Source organism: Macrobrachium nipponense, chromosome 10 (assembly GCF_015104395.2).
Source record: "Macrobrachium nipponense isolate FS-2020 chromosome 10, ASM1510439v2, whole genome shotgun sequence".
NCBI classification, from domain to species: domain Eukaryota; kingdom Metazoa; phylum Arthropoda; class Malacostraca; order Decapoda; family Palaemonidae; genus Macrobrachium; species Macrobrachium nipponense.
In genome coordinates this window covers 66,310,719-66,328,656 of record NC_087204.1, presented here as the reverse complement: position 1 = coordinate 66,328,656, position 17,938 = coordinate 66,310,719, and the positions used below count along the sequence as shown (strand labels likewise).

Below are 17,938 nucleotides of genomic sequence, written 5' to 3'. Positions count from 1 at the left end.
ATATAAAATTCACTTCAAGAAAGCATCATATAAGTTACACTGCCAAGTTACACACTCAGCACTGTATCAGAGCTAATAATCTTATCATCCTCTGGGCCGTCTCAGATTAAACCGCACCTGATGACATTATTATCCTTAAGTCGACCTGATCGATCCTCTGACATTAGGTCGATACTACATCTTTGCCGCGACACAAACCTGCAAAGGAAAGAAAATAAATCAGAAGATGCTTCATGAATTGTAGCCAAGTCATAGTCTATAGTCACTGGATATCGATCTATAATTTGAAGTTCACCCTTCCTGTGGTACATGAACACACACATACACGCGCATACGCACACACATATACACACCCATACGCACGCACACACACACACATATATGTATATATATATATATATATAAATATATATATATATATATATATATATATATATATAATATATTATATATATTACACACACACACACACACACACACATATATATATATATATATATATATATAGTATATATATGTGTGTGTGTGTGTGTGTGTGTGTGTGTGTGTTTGAATGTATGTTAGTGATAACTACTCTATCCAGAATCAGTGAACTAGTACTGACTGACAAATGGTTTTTAGGTGCGAATGTAATTGTTTTGATTTTAAACTATTATTCTTCTTGTTTCGTTACTGGGCCATTTGCCAGAAGGACAGTCATTTCAGGGGGAATGTCTATAATTCAAGTTGGTTGCAAGAGAAGATCGTTCTGTCATATAAAAATAAAATAGTAGGGAAAAAAAGAAAGAAAGGTATCTTATAAGTAAACCGTTGATGCTATGACTTTTATGCAGCTAATTCATTACTATCTAAAGTTAACAAATTATTTTCTAGTTAAAGGAAAAATAAGTGGTTCATTCACACAACTGATTACCAGATCACCCATAAATTAATTAATGTCTCCGTCAATGTACTCGGAGTCATAAATATCAGATCCCAGATCCCCACAGACCCGCTTGATTGTCACATAGCCAAGTTGCTCAAGAAATGATGCCATGCTCTGTCAGAACCTCTCAGTCATAAAGAAGTCTCTCTTCACACCCATAAATTTGAAAAACAGCCAACACGGTATGCCGCAAAGCAAGTGAAAATACTCTAATAAAAAGTCCTTTTATCAAAAGTATTGATTTACCTAAGAGTTATATCATTAAATAAGTAGTGTGAGACTCACAGTTTTAATGTGTGTGTGTGTCATTAGGAGATATAAACTGTGTCATTAACGTCCTTCCACCCTTTATGTTTTTTTTTAGTAAGGGAACTATTAATAGGAAAACCACACTGAAAAACTAGTTTATGAAATCGTTTGCAGCGAGAAGACACATTTATTACCATATTCCCTTTCAAGTCTTATCTAATGGCACAAAATAAAAATCTTTGTAGTAAACAGGAAATATTTCATGCGTTGGATCTACCTTATTTCTTTTAACACTGAGCTCAATTCTTTAAAGGGAAAAAAAACCTTCCACATATGACCATCTTCCATTGTGTCAATTCACAAATTTTATGTTGGATGCACACAAAAAATCACCACTATAAGCTTTGAGTAGAACGCCTTCCTATACTATAAAAAGTGGTCATAAACGGTTATGTTGTAGGTAGGTTGAGAGAGAGAGAGAGAGAGAGAGAGAGAGAGAGAGAGAGAGAGAGAGAGAGAGAGAGAGAGAGAAGAGAGAGGAGGAGAGAGAGCAGCTTATTGCCACCCTTCATTACTAAAATATTCTGGAGGACGTTTATTTGAGCGATAGTATAAAAAATTACGGATGTAGTACGTGCTTCATTGCAACAAAAGTAACTCTCACACGAATTCTCTACTTTATGGTAGCGCTTCCATGCCTCAGAGCAATAAAGAAAATTCTCAAAAAGGAGGACCTGTGTTTTCAATTAGACAGGTCAACTTACCTCAACATGAACACCCAGAGAGCACGTCAACTGCAAGTTTATCACAGGTTCATTTAACAGACCAGTTGTATAACCTGGTACAAATTGAGTGTAAGCATGAAAATGTCTTTCTTTGCTACTCACTACCCCTTATGAGTTGGGATATCAATTGTAGTTAAATTATGTATGTATGTATGTATGAATGTATGTATGTATGTATGTATGTATGTACTGTATAAATGGGATAATAAATGTGTCTCTTCGTTTGTCTGTTTGTTCCAAGTGAATGTCTGCAACATTGAATCGATAATTAAGAAATCTGGCACAAAGATTAAGCTAACATAAGTTTTTGAACATAGGCTAATAAGATTTTCATAAAAACATTTAAAACACCCCTAAAAAGTTATTACCTCATAATGTAACTTTCTTATTTTTGGGTTGATTTGATTCAAATTTGAAATGTAGGCTATTGGTGCTAATTGCATTACTTGGAAATAGTTATCTAGCCGGTGCCCTAATAGGGAGGGGGTGAGAAGGGGTGGGAAAGGTGGTGACATGTAAAAATAATCGAAAACGACAGATATTAGTGTCTAATCGATAGTTTTTGAAGTTGCTGAGCTGAATAGTGATACTTCTGATGCCCCTTAAGTCCAAGTTCATCCTTGATAAGAAGGAGGGTGAGTAGGGGTGGGAAGTGGTGATATATGAAAATAACTGAAAGCAACAGATATTAGTGTCTAATGACTCTAATCCATGGTTTTAGAGGTCATTGAGATAAATAGTCACACTGTCGTGTCCTTTAAGTCCAAGTTCAGACCTGATAGGAAGGGGCAGGATGGTGGTGACATATAAAAATAAACGAAAACTACAGATATTAGTGCCTAATCCATAGTTTTCTAGGTCACTGAGATGAATAGTGAAACTCCCTATGCCATTTAAGTTCAAGTTCAGCCCTGATAGAAGTGACAAATAAAATGTCAAGAATAACAGATATTAGAGTGTAATCCATAGTTTTTGAGGTCGCTGGGATGAATAGAGATCCTCCTGATGACCTTCAAGTACAAGTTCAGCCCCAATAGGAAAGGGGGGTGAGAAGTGGTAAAATATAGAATGCCAAAAATGCTGATGTAACTGAAGGAACTGTCTTAACAGGAATGTATATATATATATATATATACATATATATATGTATATATATATATATATATATATATATATATATATATATATATATGTAGTCTCTCACTATACTCTTTTCTTAAACTAAATCCAAATGATAATGGTGGACACTACACACACACACACACACACACACACACGCACACACACACCACTCCCCCCCCCCCCCACACACACACACACATATATATATATATATATATATATATATATATATATATATATATATATGTCCACCATATCATCTGGATTTTAGTTTAAGAAAAGAGTATAGTGAGAGACTACGCTAACAATATCAATATTTATATATTTATATATACAAAGTAGATGAATGTGGGCAGGAACTCACTGGGATTTGACATTTCGACGGCTTATTTCAACGTTTGGCAATGTTATTGCATCCTCAGGAAATTCGACAATAGATATAAATAAAAAGTTTTATAAAAATTAATATATATATATATATATATATATATATATATATATATATATATATATATATATATATATATATATTACAAAAAAAGGCAAATATAAAGTCTACGGTCCAACCATGTAATAATGGCCTCAGACTGATAAGATTGGTCATTTATTAATTTTATGATAGAACGGAGAACAGTAGAGTAATAAACATTAAAAGCGATATAATAATTTTTTTTTGACTTCTGCGTTTGCACATGAACATGCGTTATTTATCTGTGCCCATAAAGATAAAAATAAAGCTCCCAATAACGAAGCAGCCACAACCACTAACAAATAAATTTATTTAACGATGAGTTCACTTTTGAACTATGCAGTTTTGTATGATTGAGGACCCTTTCAACGTACATAAAGGAAACCTATCATAATAGGAGAGCTCTTAATAATAAAAAAACTTTACCCAAAGTCTGTTTTTCCCTTATCGCTTCCGAAATAAAATAGGTTAATGGCTACAAATAATTGAACCACATTAATATCGTTATATTGCAATATTGTACGCTGATATTTCTTTCCCAATATATTTAACACATACCTTAATTAAAAAAATAATAGCAGGCAACAACACATAATCCCAGATTTTTTAGGATAGTGATCTGGGATTTCACAGGATATTTAAATTAAATTTAGTATTTTGAAGGCCCAAACCTTTCGGAATCGTCATGTAATGAGTTTCCTTCCCCTGTGGAATGTTGATTGTTTTATTATGAGGAACAAAAACCGACTGAAAAGATTACTAGCATGACATATAAATAAAACAAAATACTACACTTTTGTAAAGAGCCTTTTGATGCTGACATTGGCTGGAATTTGACCAGTATTTTAGGCGCAGTGATAAATGTATACATTTATTCTTTCCCATCCATTTTAAATACTGTAATTTGTGGTAGCGTAATTTGTACTCAGGATTAAACAATCCCTCTAATCCATGTTGGGAACCGATAATTTTTTTCAAATAATCTGTGATTTCAGAAATATATCTTAAATGTGAATAGTCATTGCCAACATAAATTGTGCTCGTTAGTCCTCTGTTTTCTCTTTTTATTCATAAAAGAAAATGTTCAAAGTAACTTTTTTGTATCGTCCATGTAACATGGAAGTTCATGGAATTTTTCTTTTTGGGCGGCTATGCGTTGCTTCTAATAATCACGATTTTCAAGAAGGATCAAAAGTTGTTTACTGAAAAACTAAAAAGATTTTCTTTTTTTGCAAACACTTAAACCCCTGAAAATATTTAAACGTTTTAAGAAAAGAATTTTTTAGCAAATAAAAATATAAATATGTTTTTTTATACTTTTCGCTAGCATTGCCGTATATTATGGCACTTGACGAACCCGACATGGAAGTTATTAAATTATTACTAAGAAAGTGCACAATACAGAACCTTACAGACACCAGGTATCCTTTTGAAATTCTAGTCAGCCACCCAATCACACTTTTACTATCATACTGCAGCATTTCAAATACAATATCATCAATTCATCGTTACTGTTCCCTTCTGTAAAGGTAACGGTGCAAAAGGCTATAAACAATACAAGAGTATAACGTTACTTCGTTCATCTTGGAATTTGTATGGTAGGATTATAACTGAAGAAGTAAGGCACAGGACGGAAAGAGAGGGAAAGGACATTGTTGAGGTTTAGACAAAAAAGGGATGTGTGAGGATCGAATGTTCACTATGAAACATTCATGTGAGAAGTTCCGAAGTAAAGGAAGAAAGCTGTGATATATATAAGCTAAACAAAGCTTATAACAGACTCATTAAAGGAAATCTGAAGGGTGTTGACACTGCGTGATAGAAGATTTATGAAGGAAAGAACACCTGTTAGGATATGCAGACAAAAGAGTCACTTGTTTGCTGTAAAAGTAAGCCTATTACAGGGGACTGTTAGGATTCCATGGCTGCTTAACATTTAAGGGAGGAATGAACCGAGTAATCAGGAAAGGTCATATCATGAGTATACATGAAAATCGGGATGGATGGTAGACGAATGGAAGCAGTTGATTCATATAGCTTTAGATGTGTAGATGATATTTTTTTGTATATGGCCTCTAACCGAAAATGTGAATACATTCCTTTTCAAGCTGAACAATTTGGTACCTTCCATTAATTTTACTTATGAAGAAGAATGTGATGGTTGTCTCTCATTTCTAGATGCAAAAGTTCACCGTACTTCAATGGCTTTAAATACTCAGTTTCCAGGAGACCCACAAATGTAGATTCATACATCCACTATTATTCATAGCAATCAAGTCAAGAAGGCTACTTTTTCTTTCCTATTTTTAAGAGCTTTATATATCTACAGCCCTGAATTTCTTCAAGAAGAATTTGAAACTGTTTTTTAACATATCAGAAAAATTGAACTACCACAATATTTTGTTGAATGTGCTTTGCAGAAAGCACAAAGAACTTTTTATTCAGTAACTACCAGAGTGGGTTTCACAATCAAAATATACTTATTTTACCTTATAGTGATCTCCTGCGGAGGGTTCCACATCTTTGCAAGAATTTTAATATTAATGTTGTTTTTAAAGTTCCAAATACTTTGAAAACATATTAATACGGAATTCTCCCAGAGTTTCTCAGGGGTGCATTTACAGGTTCCTTGCGTGAAATGCAAGAGTTTTTATGTAGGGCAATCTGGGAAGGGAATGATGACAAGAACTAAACATCACAGATATGGTGTGAGAACGAGACAAATGTCGAATGATTTATTTTTACACATTAATAATTCCAATTAATTGTACGAGTCATTGGGAGAGGGCCAAAGTTGTTTAATATTGTAACAATATAACTCGTAGAAATATTATTGAATCTGCTTTGACGCATTTGTTGTTAAATACATTGTTTCTTTACAATCACCCGTTGAGCTACACGCTGTACTGGTTTTAACCGGATTTTGAATATATTGCGTTGTTATTTTTTCACCTGTCCTGTTTACGTTGGTAAGTATTCTCGGTGATTTTTACATTGTACCTCGAAAATGCTGAAATAATACAAAAGCGCTAGGCACTCCTTTCTTTTACTTTTATTGTGGCCTTAGCTGAATATTGTCACATGCTATTTAGTGGCATATAAGAGTGTATATATATATATATATATATATATATATATATATATATATATATATATATATATATATATGTACGCCCTCCCTTTCTAATATATATATATATATATATATATATATATATATATATATAATATATATATGTATATATATATATATATATATATATATATATATATATATATATATATATATATATATATATATATAAATATATATGGTGTGTGTCTATTGCTGTCTATGCTTGTGTGTGTACACACGCGTGTGTTTATATGCTCGTTTGTAAAGAGCTTCATGTGAAAAAAATGTCGACCTTGTAAATAAGAGAGCGTGAACTAATGATACTTGAAGTTTTAAGACACTTTTGCTTATGTATAATAAACGCTAAAGAATACCTGAAGAACACACCTAGTCTCCGAAGCCAGTAATGCTAGTTGAGTTTGTAAACAAACTAAATCATTAACTGACATCAGTCACCAAAGTGAAATATTCTGTAATTTCTGCCTGGATGAAAACGATTGACTAAATAAGGTCTATTGACTGCCATTTAATGGATCCAGTAGGTAAACTTAATTTTCGATGGTTAAACAAAATAAGATATTTGCAGACAAATGAATAATGATGAATCGATCAGATTATAAGAATCGTTTATATTTTTTAACTTTCTATAATGTGGTGTTTAAAAAGCTAACTTTTTAAGAACTTCTATGTCACAGGTATAACTGTAGTTTTTAAAATAAATGTTGCTACACAAATTTTTATCAGAAAAAATAACATAGAATAATTTGGATAATTTTTTATTCCTTTTATTATCAAGTCATCATGTTCATTAACACAAAGACCAGAGTCGGAGTAATATAACACTCTTAGGAGAAATAGTAAATAAACGAAAAAAAAAATCTCATTTTAAGGCAATCCTCTACAGTGAAACACTTCAACTAGTACCATGCTTTTCAGCTGAACTGCAGTATCTAATCACAGTGGGATCGTCGCACACGTTTAACGCTGAATTTATTTTCCATAGACTATCGGTGTGATACAGAACAAGAAAGCTGAGGATTGGATAGCTTTACCTTCCTGAAGTCTGATATATAATATATATATATATATATATATATATATATATATATATATATATATATATATAGATATTATATACTATGTACTGGTCAAAAATGTTCTGTTATAACAAATTCATCTAATAAAAAGGAGCCCCACCATAAAATCACCAAAATATATAGAGAGAAATAATATATTTCAGAGACTGCAGTCTCTGAAATATAGTATTTCTCTCTATATTATTTTGGTGTTTTTATGGGTTCCTTTTTATTATAAATATATATATATATATATATATATATATATATATATATATATATATATATATATACATATATCTTCTAAATAAAAGTAGATGTTTGTATGTTTGTGTGCTATAGAAATCCGAACCACTTGACCGATCTAGACAAAATTTGGCACGTGGACATCTTTTGAGCCAACGTAGATAATAGAGTAGAATTCAAACCCGTAGCCCCGCCCCCTTCCTCTTCCCCCGTCCCCCTTCCCTTCGTAAGTTATGTGGTAAATAAACTCTATATATATTTATCATGCCTCATTTCATGTGCCTAGACCATAGAAGTATATAATAAAAAAGGCTTTTCAGCCACCACAGTGATACCTGGATAAAAAAGGACAGATAGCACCAGTAATACCTGGATAAAAAGGACAAATAGTACCAATAATACCTGGATAAAAAGGACAGACAGAAGAGTAATAACTGGATAAAAGGGACATTCACTACAATAATACCTGGATAACAGAGACAGTCATCAAAACAATACCTGGATAAAAGGACAGTAACCAAAATAATACATGGATAAAAGGGTTAGTCACCACAGTAATACTTGGATAAAATGGACAGGCAGCTTAGTAATACCTGGTTAAAGGTGACAGACTGTACAGTAAACATGGTTAAAGGTCTCAGACATCACAGTAATATCTGGATAAACTGGACAGCCACCACAGTAAGACTTGGATAAATGGAACAGACAGCACAGTCATAACTGGTTAAAGGTGACAGACAGCACAGTAATTACTGGATAAAAGGGACATTCACCACAGTAACACCTGGTTAAAAGGGACAGACAGTACAGTAATGCCTGGGTAAAGGTGTTAGGTCGCAAAGTAATATACATGGATAAAAAAGAAAGTCCCCACAGTAATGGCTGGATAAACTGGACGGTCACTCCAGTAATTTCTGGATAACAGGGCCATTCATCACAGTAATACCTAGATAAAAGAGGCACCTAGTTCAGTAGTAACTAGAGAAAAGGGACAGTTACCACAGTAATACCTGTCGGTTCACCCGGACTGTTCGGAGGGTGAACGTTCCCATGAAAAAAGGAGAACTGTCAGTCAGACTGTCAGCGTAAACACTTCACTCTCTCGCTTCTTCCTCCCCTCCCCTTTCCCTCTTCCTTACCCCTCCCCTTTCCTTTTCCTTCCCCTACGCCTAGTCTGTCAGAGATTTCCTGGATAGCGCTGGGTTAGTCAGCTAGAATATATATATGTATATATATATATATATATATATATATATATATATATATATATATATATATATATATACACACACACACACACACACACACACACATATATATATATATATATATATATATATATATATATATATATATATATATATATATAATATACTAGCCACTTTTTACCAGATATGTATGAATTGTAATAGCCTAAATACCCTCTTGACCATTAGAATTCTTCGTACTTTTTGGATGTGCTTGTCACTACGAAGCCCAAGATCCAAATGCAAAAATATATGAAGCAATTCTGAAGTCCTGTCCCGAGAAATCACAACGAGGTCACTTTGTCGACCTGCTCACACATAGTACATATGCTTGTTGAATTCAGATATATGCATTGGAGCTAGAATAGACCCATCCTCACCAACTTAACCTAAAAGGCAATAAAAACGGTTGTCCACTTGTCTACGATTATGAGGATGGGTCTATTCCAGCTTTAATACATATATGTGATTATGACAGGTATATGTATGTATGAACCTCAATAGATGCTTATCTTTCTCTTGGTTAGGGCGCCAACGTGACATCGTGATTTCTCGGGATGCAGGCTCGATCCCCACTACCAGACTTCAGAGCTGCTTCATATTTCTTGCGTTGGATCTAAGGATTTGTAATGAAAATCGTATTCAAAGTGTGTGAAGAATTCGAGAAGTTAAGAGGGCATTGTGTTTATTCCACAAATAGTTAGGGATAAACCATGAAATCTATCAACAGCTTCGATTTTCCTTTACTGAAGCGTCTACAAGTGGGCTGATATAGCACTGGAAATTAACCTTATACAAATGCACTTTCAAGGGAAGGGCGACTGTGCGAATTGCAAACCTGATCCTTTCACTACATCCTTTTACATGGTAATTCTTGATTGACAGGGAAATTGTAGGCTTAAACATAAAATGATAAATTAATCAATTTTATGTTTTTTTCCAAAACTTTCTTATAATAAAAAAACTCATCTTTATAAACCCTGTCCAGTTAATGATATGGTTGTATTCTCTAACATAAATGAAACCCACTTTGCTATCTAGTGCATATTTTTCCTTTTTCTTGCTGCTCTGTTGTCTTCTGCTCTGTATTTCTAGTTTGACCAATGTAGACATCTTTGAATGTCCTACGGGAAATTTGATATCCCATACACAGGAACTGTAAGGAGAGTGTTCTTATATGTGTTCTTAAAATTCCTATAAGTGTTCTTATAATTGTTCTTGAATGCCACATTAAATCTGAATTATTAGGTAGATGGAGCACATCTTTACAATTATTTAGTATGTATGTGGTAGCATACTCTCTTACCAATACTGGGCGAATGCTATTTCTCGACAGAAAAGCCATAGGTATAGCGTTTGTCATAATGACAAGGCTAACAACATTCGTTAAAATATTAAAATATATACATGCCACATATTTCTTTTGACATAAATGGGTGGAATTTGGATTTTCACAAACTGATATTCAAATATACTTACCGAAACTAGATTTTGTTATGTCTTCCAGTAATTTAGTAGAGTGACCCAGCTTTTTGGTGCATGGCAACTGACAGCATGATCTTTTCGCCAAAAAGAACGAATATAGCAGTTATCCTATATACGTATATCTTATGCAGCTGTCATGTTTGTGATGCTTTACATAATAAATTAACAATCATCTGCATGATAAAAATACATAAAAAGAGCTGAATATAAATTACTGGCTCATTCTAAATAGTAATTTCAACAAACAACCGTAAGAGAATGATTAAAGAGAAATAAAGTTACGAGCACAGGCTTTGCGTTATTGCCCCAACTGTATCGTATATATATAATATTCGGAATCATAAAGCAGACACAACGAAATTTCACCCTCTATTGAATAATTGGTTCTGTTAGTTCTGCTGCATTGCACTGTATCAAAATACTTTGTTGCAGTTCTTGACCCATTAGTTGTTTCCATTTCTGATTCTCTTATAACGAGTAATGCTACCAAATGAATTGGATAATGTACAGATTAACAGCGATTCGAGGTTAGCGTTTTGTTGTATCTTTATTCACCAGAGCTTTATTAAAGAATATGTAGAATTCTGATCTGAAACCTTAAGTATCAAAGAGCTAGATAGACCATTCTTTAAGAGCGCATTAATAGAATAAATTAAGGCATGTGTAAAAGATTGGGAATTTAAATCCAATCGGAAATATTACTGCGAAATATTTGGAGCGGTCTTGTGAAATTCCCTAGCATCTTTATCAAGTAGTCTGTGATTGGATTTTAATTTTATGAACAAAATATCAAACAAGATTATTCCACTCGAATATGTGAATATCATTTCGCAGATTAAATGCATAGGTGCCGTAGAACAAAATTTGCAATGGAGATGGAAAATTCATGCAGCCAAAACTTTTTGGACTGGAACACTCAGAGGTAATATTGAATTTAGTGAATATGCATCTCCACTAATTTACATACCTATGTGCGATTTCATTCTGGCCACAGCAATAAAGGAATCAGTAACCATATCCATGTTTTTTTTAGCGTTATATATATATATATATATATATATATATAGACCTAAATATTTTGATGAAATAGATATAATTAGTAATGCAAGTAATAAAATAAAATGTCTTGATACTGTATTAGACGAAGCGCCCAAAAGAGTAAAAAGATTTTACATGATAATAACAACAGAGAACCATAAAGTATAATCGTTTACATAATATAGTAATGACTTTAAGGACTTTCCCCTTTTGCCTAAATCTGTTGGTTTAGCGTGGCGTTCAAGAACAATAATAGTAAGAAAAAAAAAACACTTTTAAAGAACACTCCTGAAAGTACCTTTGAATGAGAGAGTACATTTTTTTATACTGGCCAGATTGGAAAATCACTGGAAAGACAACAGAGCCTCATAAAAATGAAAGATATGCCTGAGACAATAGCGTAAATTTTGCTAATGTTAGCGGAAACGGTCATGCTATTAACTGTTCAGGCTCTAAAAAGCAAGTTTGTTTCAATGTAAGGAAGTTCTGGCATGAATATAAATATCTGCATAGGAATGTATAAACTTGATTGATTTGTCAAAAATGGTATATCTGTCATAAAAAGACCGCAGTTAGTCCGGTCATTATGACAAGGAGACGATAAGCATATCAGTTTTATCAAGAAATAAACATTTTCTATTAAGGCATAACAGGTGTAAAAAGATAAAATATATTCGTGGTGCACTCGCCCTCAGTCATAAATAAGGACTCCTCACCGTTTTTCTGGCTGATGACAGATTTCAGCCGTCTGCATGTGCTTTTGTATTTTCATTGCCATTGATCATGTCTCATGAATATGTATAAGTCGGGGCAAACGGGCTTGGTGTTCCCCATGTGTACACAAACACATATTTTGTATATATATGTATATATATATATATATATATATATATATATATATATATATATATATATATATATATATAGAATAATTATCACATCAACATCACTGTGATTCATATAAATTATTCGAGCTACAAATGTTCTTTAATATGTAGTTCGCTCCACCTCGGAATTGATATATTTTCATATATGTAAACCAAAGGGGAATCGGTATAAACTTATAGCCTCACTGTTAGCCGAATCGGTAACGTCAGTGTTGTCCTGATTTCGTTCCTGTCCACTGGACGGTGGTTCGATCCCATGAGGGGACGAAATTATTAACTAAAAAGTTCCCCTTAGGTTTACATATATGAAAATATATTAATTCCGAGGTAGAGCGAATTAGATATTAAAGGACATTTGTAGCTCGAAATATATATATATATATATATATATATATATATATATATATATATATATATATATTTATGATATAGCATAAAATGAAAGGAGCCCATAAAAACGCCAAATATTATATTTCATAGATCAACTGTCTCTCTCTTTAGGCAGGTAATGAATGAGAAAAGTTACAGAAAAAGCAGTATTTTTACAAGCGGTCAACAGTTTCAAAACGAGATATTGGAGCAGTGTATTTTATTAGTACAAGGCGATGTGATACATCTTCCCTGGTAAACTAAGTAATGTCTTGTCACTGCAGTTCCCATAATCCCTTCTATCACCTGTCCTATTATACTCGTAAATGAACTATTCCTTTTCGTTATTCGAATGGAACCTGAGCCTAATTCAGGTAGGCCTTAGACACCACAATCGGCCATTCAGCCATCTATGAATGTCATACTATCAAACTGGCGAGTCTTTTTCTTTTAACTTTCTTTTTATCCTTTTTTACATCTCGACACACATTTTTAAATAACCGTCCTCTAATTTACATGAACCCCTTCCACTTTTCCATCTGTCAGATATGTCTCTCGTCTATTTGTTCTCCAGACTCAACGACTCCAGTTGCGTTGTTAGAACTCTTTATGTTTTACCTTTTCTGGAGACATAGAGTTGAACCCTGGCCCTGTTACTCAGTACAGTTAGAAAAAATGTACTTTTATTCAAACATTCGGGACTTAAGGTCAAATATTCTTGATATCCAGAGCTGTGCCCATAACTACGATTTGAAAGAAAAAGTTCAAAAATCGGCCCAAATTCCAAAATACGACCTAAGAACGTTCAAATTTGGCCGAAAGGGCATTTCCAAAGCCCAACTTAGTTAAGTCAGTTGGCGAAAAAAAGGCCAAAAATCGGTCCACAAAATGATAATTGTTATGATAAGATTAATTATTTCGATACTAACCCACTGCTAAAGTTCTCTAGTGATTGATTATGAATAATGATTATTTTTTTCAGGTTTAGAATTAGAACGTAATCTGTTGGTCAGGAAAGTTAAGTATAAATCAAGGACTAGTGAAAGCAGAGGAGACACGACACAGATCGTAATTCCGAAAGTCCTAATTCCAGTAGTTTTGGATATAGTACGAAAGGATACACCAAATTGGGGAATTTATTATGTACTGCTAATGTACGCAAAAGGGTATTATTTTGAGACCCTTGTAAGTAGTAACAAATCAAAGGTTGAGTTTTCAATCCCAGGGTTTGATGGCCTTGACTTTATTGTCGCAGCATCCCACATGCGCTAGGTATGGTTGTATACACTAAGTCCGGATGATCTATCTATTGTCGTAAAAATTTCGAGTGTAGTTCCCATGGAGTGTTTTGTTTTAAAATTTTAAGTAAGTCCTACAATGTTTACGTATTTGCTGTTTACTGCAATCCAAATATCGACGATTCTATGTATGACTGTCTTTTGGAAAGGATTAGTATGGCTCAGTCACAGGATTCAAAAGCCTCATTTGTTATTTGTGGAGACTAATGCAAAACACTGCGAGTGGTTAATTAAAATTCCAATGATCAACATGGTCAGTCTGCTCTTGAGATCTGTGTATCCTCCGATTTTGTCCAGCCAGTAGAGGAACCACACACACTTCTGGTAATAGATTACACCTCATATTCACAGATGTTCCAGTCATCATCAAGTCCAAGGTCTGTGAATATATGGACACTTCTCATTATTTCGCTATTGAGATGGACATATCCGTCAATCAGAGTATTCCTAATGCCACCATGGGTGGACGGACAAGTGGGTTGTGTGCTCGCCTACCAATGTGGTAGCCCGAGTTCGCTCCCTGCTCTGTAAACGTGAATTCAGAGGAACTTATTCATTTCTGGTGATTAGAAACTCATTTATTGCTATAATGTGGTTCGGATCCAACAATAAGCTGTAGGTCCCGTTGCTAAGTAACCAATTGGTTCCTAGCCACATAAAAATGTCTAATCCTCTGACCAGCCATCGGAGAGCTGTTAATCAGCTCAGTGGTCTGGTTAAACTAAGATATACGTTTTTTAATGCCACCATTGGAAAAATGGCCAATTGGGATTGCATTATTGAAGCTTGTCAGTCACTTAATATTTCAGATGCTATATTAGACCCTGATCCCAAGAAAAAACTCATTGAAATGCTGAAAGCTTAATATTTCAGATGCTATATTAGACCCTGATCCCAAGAAAAAACTCATTGAAATGCTGAAAGCTATTTTATGAAGATATGTCCCTAGAAAGGTCATCAAATTTAGGACAAATGACGCATGGAGATGAAATCACTCAAATAAAAATTACACCATTTTTGTTGAGTCTTGCTATGTTGCAAATAGAACTTATCATACAGGCAAAAGAAATTAGAATAATTCCTTGGAGAGGAACCTTGAAAGCATTACACAGCCTCACTTATGGTGGACCGAATTGGCATCATCTACCTTTGGGTCAGGCTCGTCTTCCATTCCGCCACTATTAACAGATGAAGGTAGATTGGTTACAGGCCCTGGGAAAAGGTTGAGCTGCTCTTCATCGAGCTTTTGAAGCTAAGCAATCAGCTGAGGATGTCCTGCTCCCTGGTACATGTCATCCTGATCCTATTCTTTCTAAATTTGCATTTCTGGATAATCTTGATAGTTGGTGTGGAGAAGATCCTGATGTTTCTTCACTTTTTCTTTTTAATTCTATAGTATGATGACTCCAAGATTACTAGATTCTATACATCTTTATGTTGACGTAGTATCTTTGTGGATGAGCACAAGCTTAGTAAGACAGACCCTTTTCTAAAGAGTGGCAAATCTGCAGACTGCTGTAACTGCGGGACAATCTCAATTCTCCCTACTTAAGGATTGTTAGACGATAGTCAATATGGATATAGGAAACAGTCAGGTACCTGTGTTCTTTTTGATTTGATAAGCCATTTGTAAGGTAACCTTGATAAGGGTTTTCAATTTTAGTGCTGCACACAATGACCTTATCTATAAACTTCAGAATCTAGGAATGGGTGGTTATGTTTTAGGATTACTTCAAGATGTCCTTACAGGTAGGAAGCAGCGAACCAAGACCTATTTTGCTTGGAGTTCCACAGGGTACTGTTGTTTTTTTAGAGTATACAGTACACAAGTGATATGGTTGTTAGCTATGGAACTTTGCTGAATGTTCATGAGCCCTCATATATTTACAACTGATTAAATCAATACAACCTGCTTTAGGTCATTTGTGCTTCCTTTATTAAGGTACTGTTCTCCGGTGTGGATGTTGTCTCATGGTAGAGATTTATCTCTTTAAGATAGGGTGGTTTGTGGTGTTTTATTTCTGTTTCCTGATAGCAGTAGTTATGACTTGGGACATCAACAGGTGGTCTCTTGTTTGTCACTTTTTCAATAGTTGTATCTCAACAGTGAGTGATCCTGTTTTCCTGCTAAAAGCAACCAGATTTGCTGACAACAGCACCAATACGAAGTTGATGTTCCTCGCTGTTGAACTTCTCAGTTCCAGAAGAACTTCATTCCTTACACCGTTGGACGTGGAACAGCCTCCCTGAGGATGTCGTGCAACTGAAACTTCAGAAGTTCAAGCAAAGATGCAATTTATCACTATTCAAATTCTATTCTCCTTCCATTTTAATGCATTTTCATCTGTTTATTATTTTATTTATTTTTCTTTTATAATAAGTGGCATCGCTTCTTTCTGCATGTCTCTTTATTTCCTCTTACGTCTTCCTAATGAGCACCTTAATATTCTTTGGAAGCTTGAATTTCAAGTCAGTGGCTCAGGTGGGCTTGTTCCAAATGAATAGGGTTCATCTTCTGAATAATAATAATAATAATAATAATAATAATAATAATAATAATAATAATAATAATAATAATAATAATAATAATAATTTGTTTCTCTGTGGATTACCCTGAGCATAAGTTCTTTTTCACCCTAAAGTGTTTTCTAATGCCTGCATGTAAACTTGTACTGTCTACTCTTTTATTTCACTGACATTGAGTTCCATTGTTTGAGCTGCCATTACGTGCATCTGTTTGTGGACAGCCTCCCACTCTTTATTCTTTCTTACCACGTGCTCAGTGTTGACGAAACGTAGAAATGTGGCCTCCGGTGTGGATGTTGCTAAGCACACAAGATGTTGTAAAAATGTCTACACTCTTTTGAGGGGTTTATAAGGGTTATTTTGGTTAGACATATTGTTTTCTTATATTATGTGATTAGTTTACCTATATTCTCGGTTATTTGCATATTTACATATGTGCTTATATCATAATAACTAAATAAAGAACCATCAACGAATGTTATTTACGCCCCAAATTATGAAGCAGCAGAAGTCGGTCGAAACACAAGAAGGACTTTTAATTTGAAATCAATTTGTGATTGATGTGAAAATCACGCTGATAAAGGGCAAAAAATACATAAAGACCTCACTGGGGATTTGCCATAGTATGATACTAACGCTGTGGTCGAATAATGAGATAAATAAATGAACATTTTACCAGTTCACAGATCTGATTCACTAATTCATAGAACTTAATGGACTTTTACATCATTTTGATATATTTACTCATGCCAACATTCAGATTCTAAGGAAAAAAATGATAATCATTTGGGGAAATCATTAAATGCAAGTTTGTATTTATGAAGACCACCTGCAGTCATCGTTTAATGGGCCATTAGTGGCATAAAATCTTTTTGGGTGGGAAGAGTGTTTTGTGGCGTCTAAATGGGACCAATTTCACATTAAACAGGACAACTCTGGATATTCAAGTGGACGAGTTTCGAATACTAAATCAATGATTTTGATGCCAAAGAAATAATTTGTTTATGAGTTATGTAATTTAAGAAGTTTATTTAATCTCTCTCCTCTTTCTCTTTCTCTTGTATTACTGTACAGATTAAAAAAATTCCCTATACTATGAAA

At 34.0% G+C, this 17,938-nt stretch overlaps 1 protein-coding gene across 5 annotated transcripts in view; it reads right to left on the bottom strand.

Moving 5' to 3' along the window:
• The window catches only part of LOC135223652 (neuromedin-U receptor 2-like), a 908,589-nt gene that overhangs the window by 177,632 nt on the left and 713,019 nt on the right, over nt 1-17,938 (bottom strand). For all 5 annotated transcript variants that reach the window (XR_010316551.1, XM_064262302.1, XM_064262305.1 and 2 more), the window contains one exon: nt 1-198. This exon is cut by the window's left edge and continues 513 nt beyond it. The gene's annotated coding sequence lies outside the window, so the exon portion shown is untranslated. The remainder of the gene's footprint in view (nt 199-17,938) is intronic.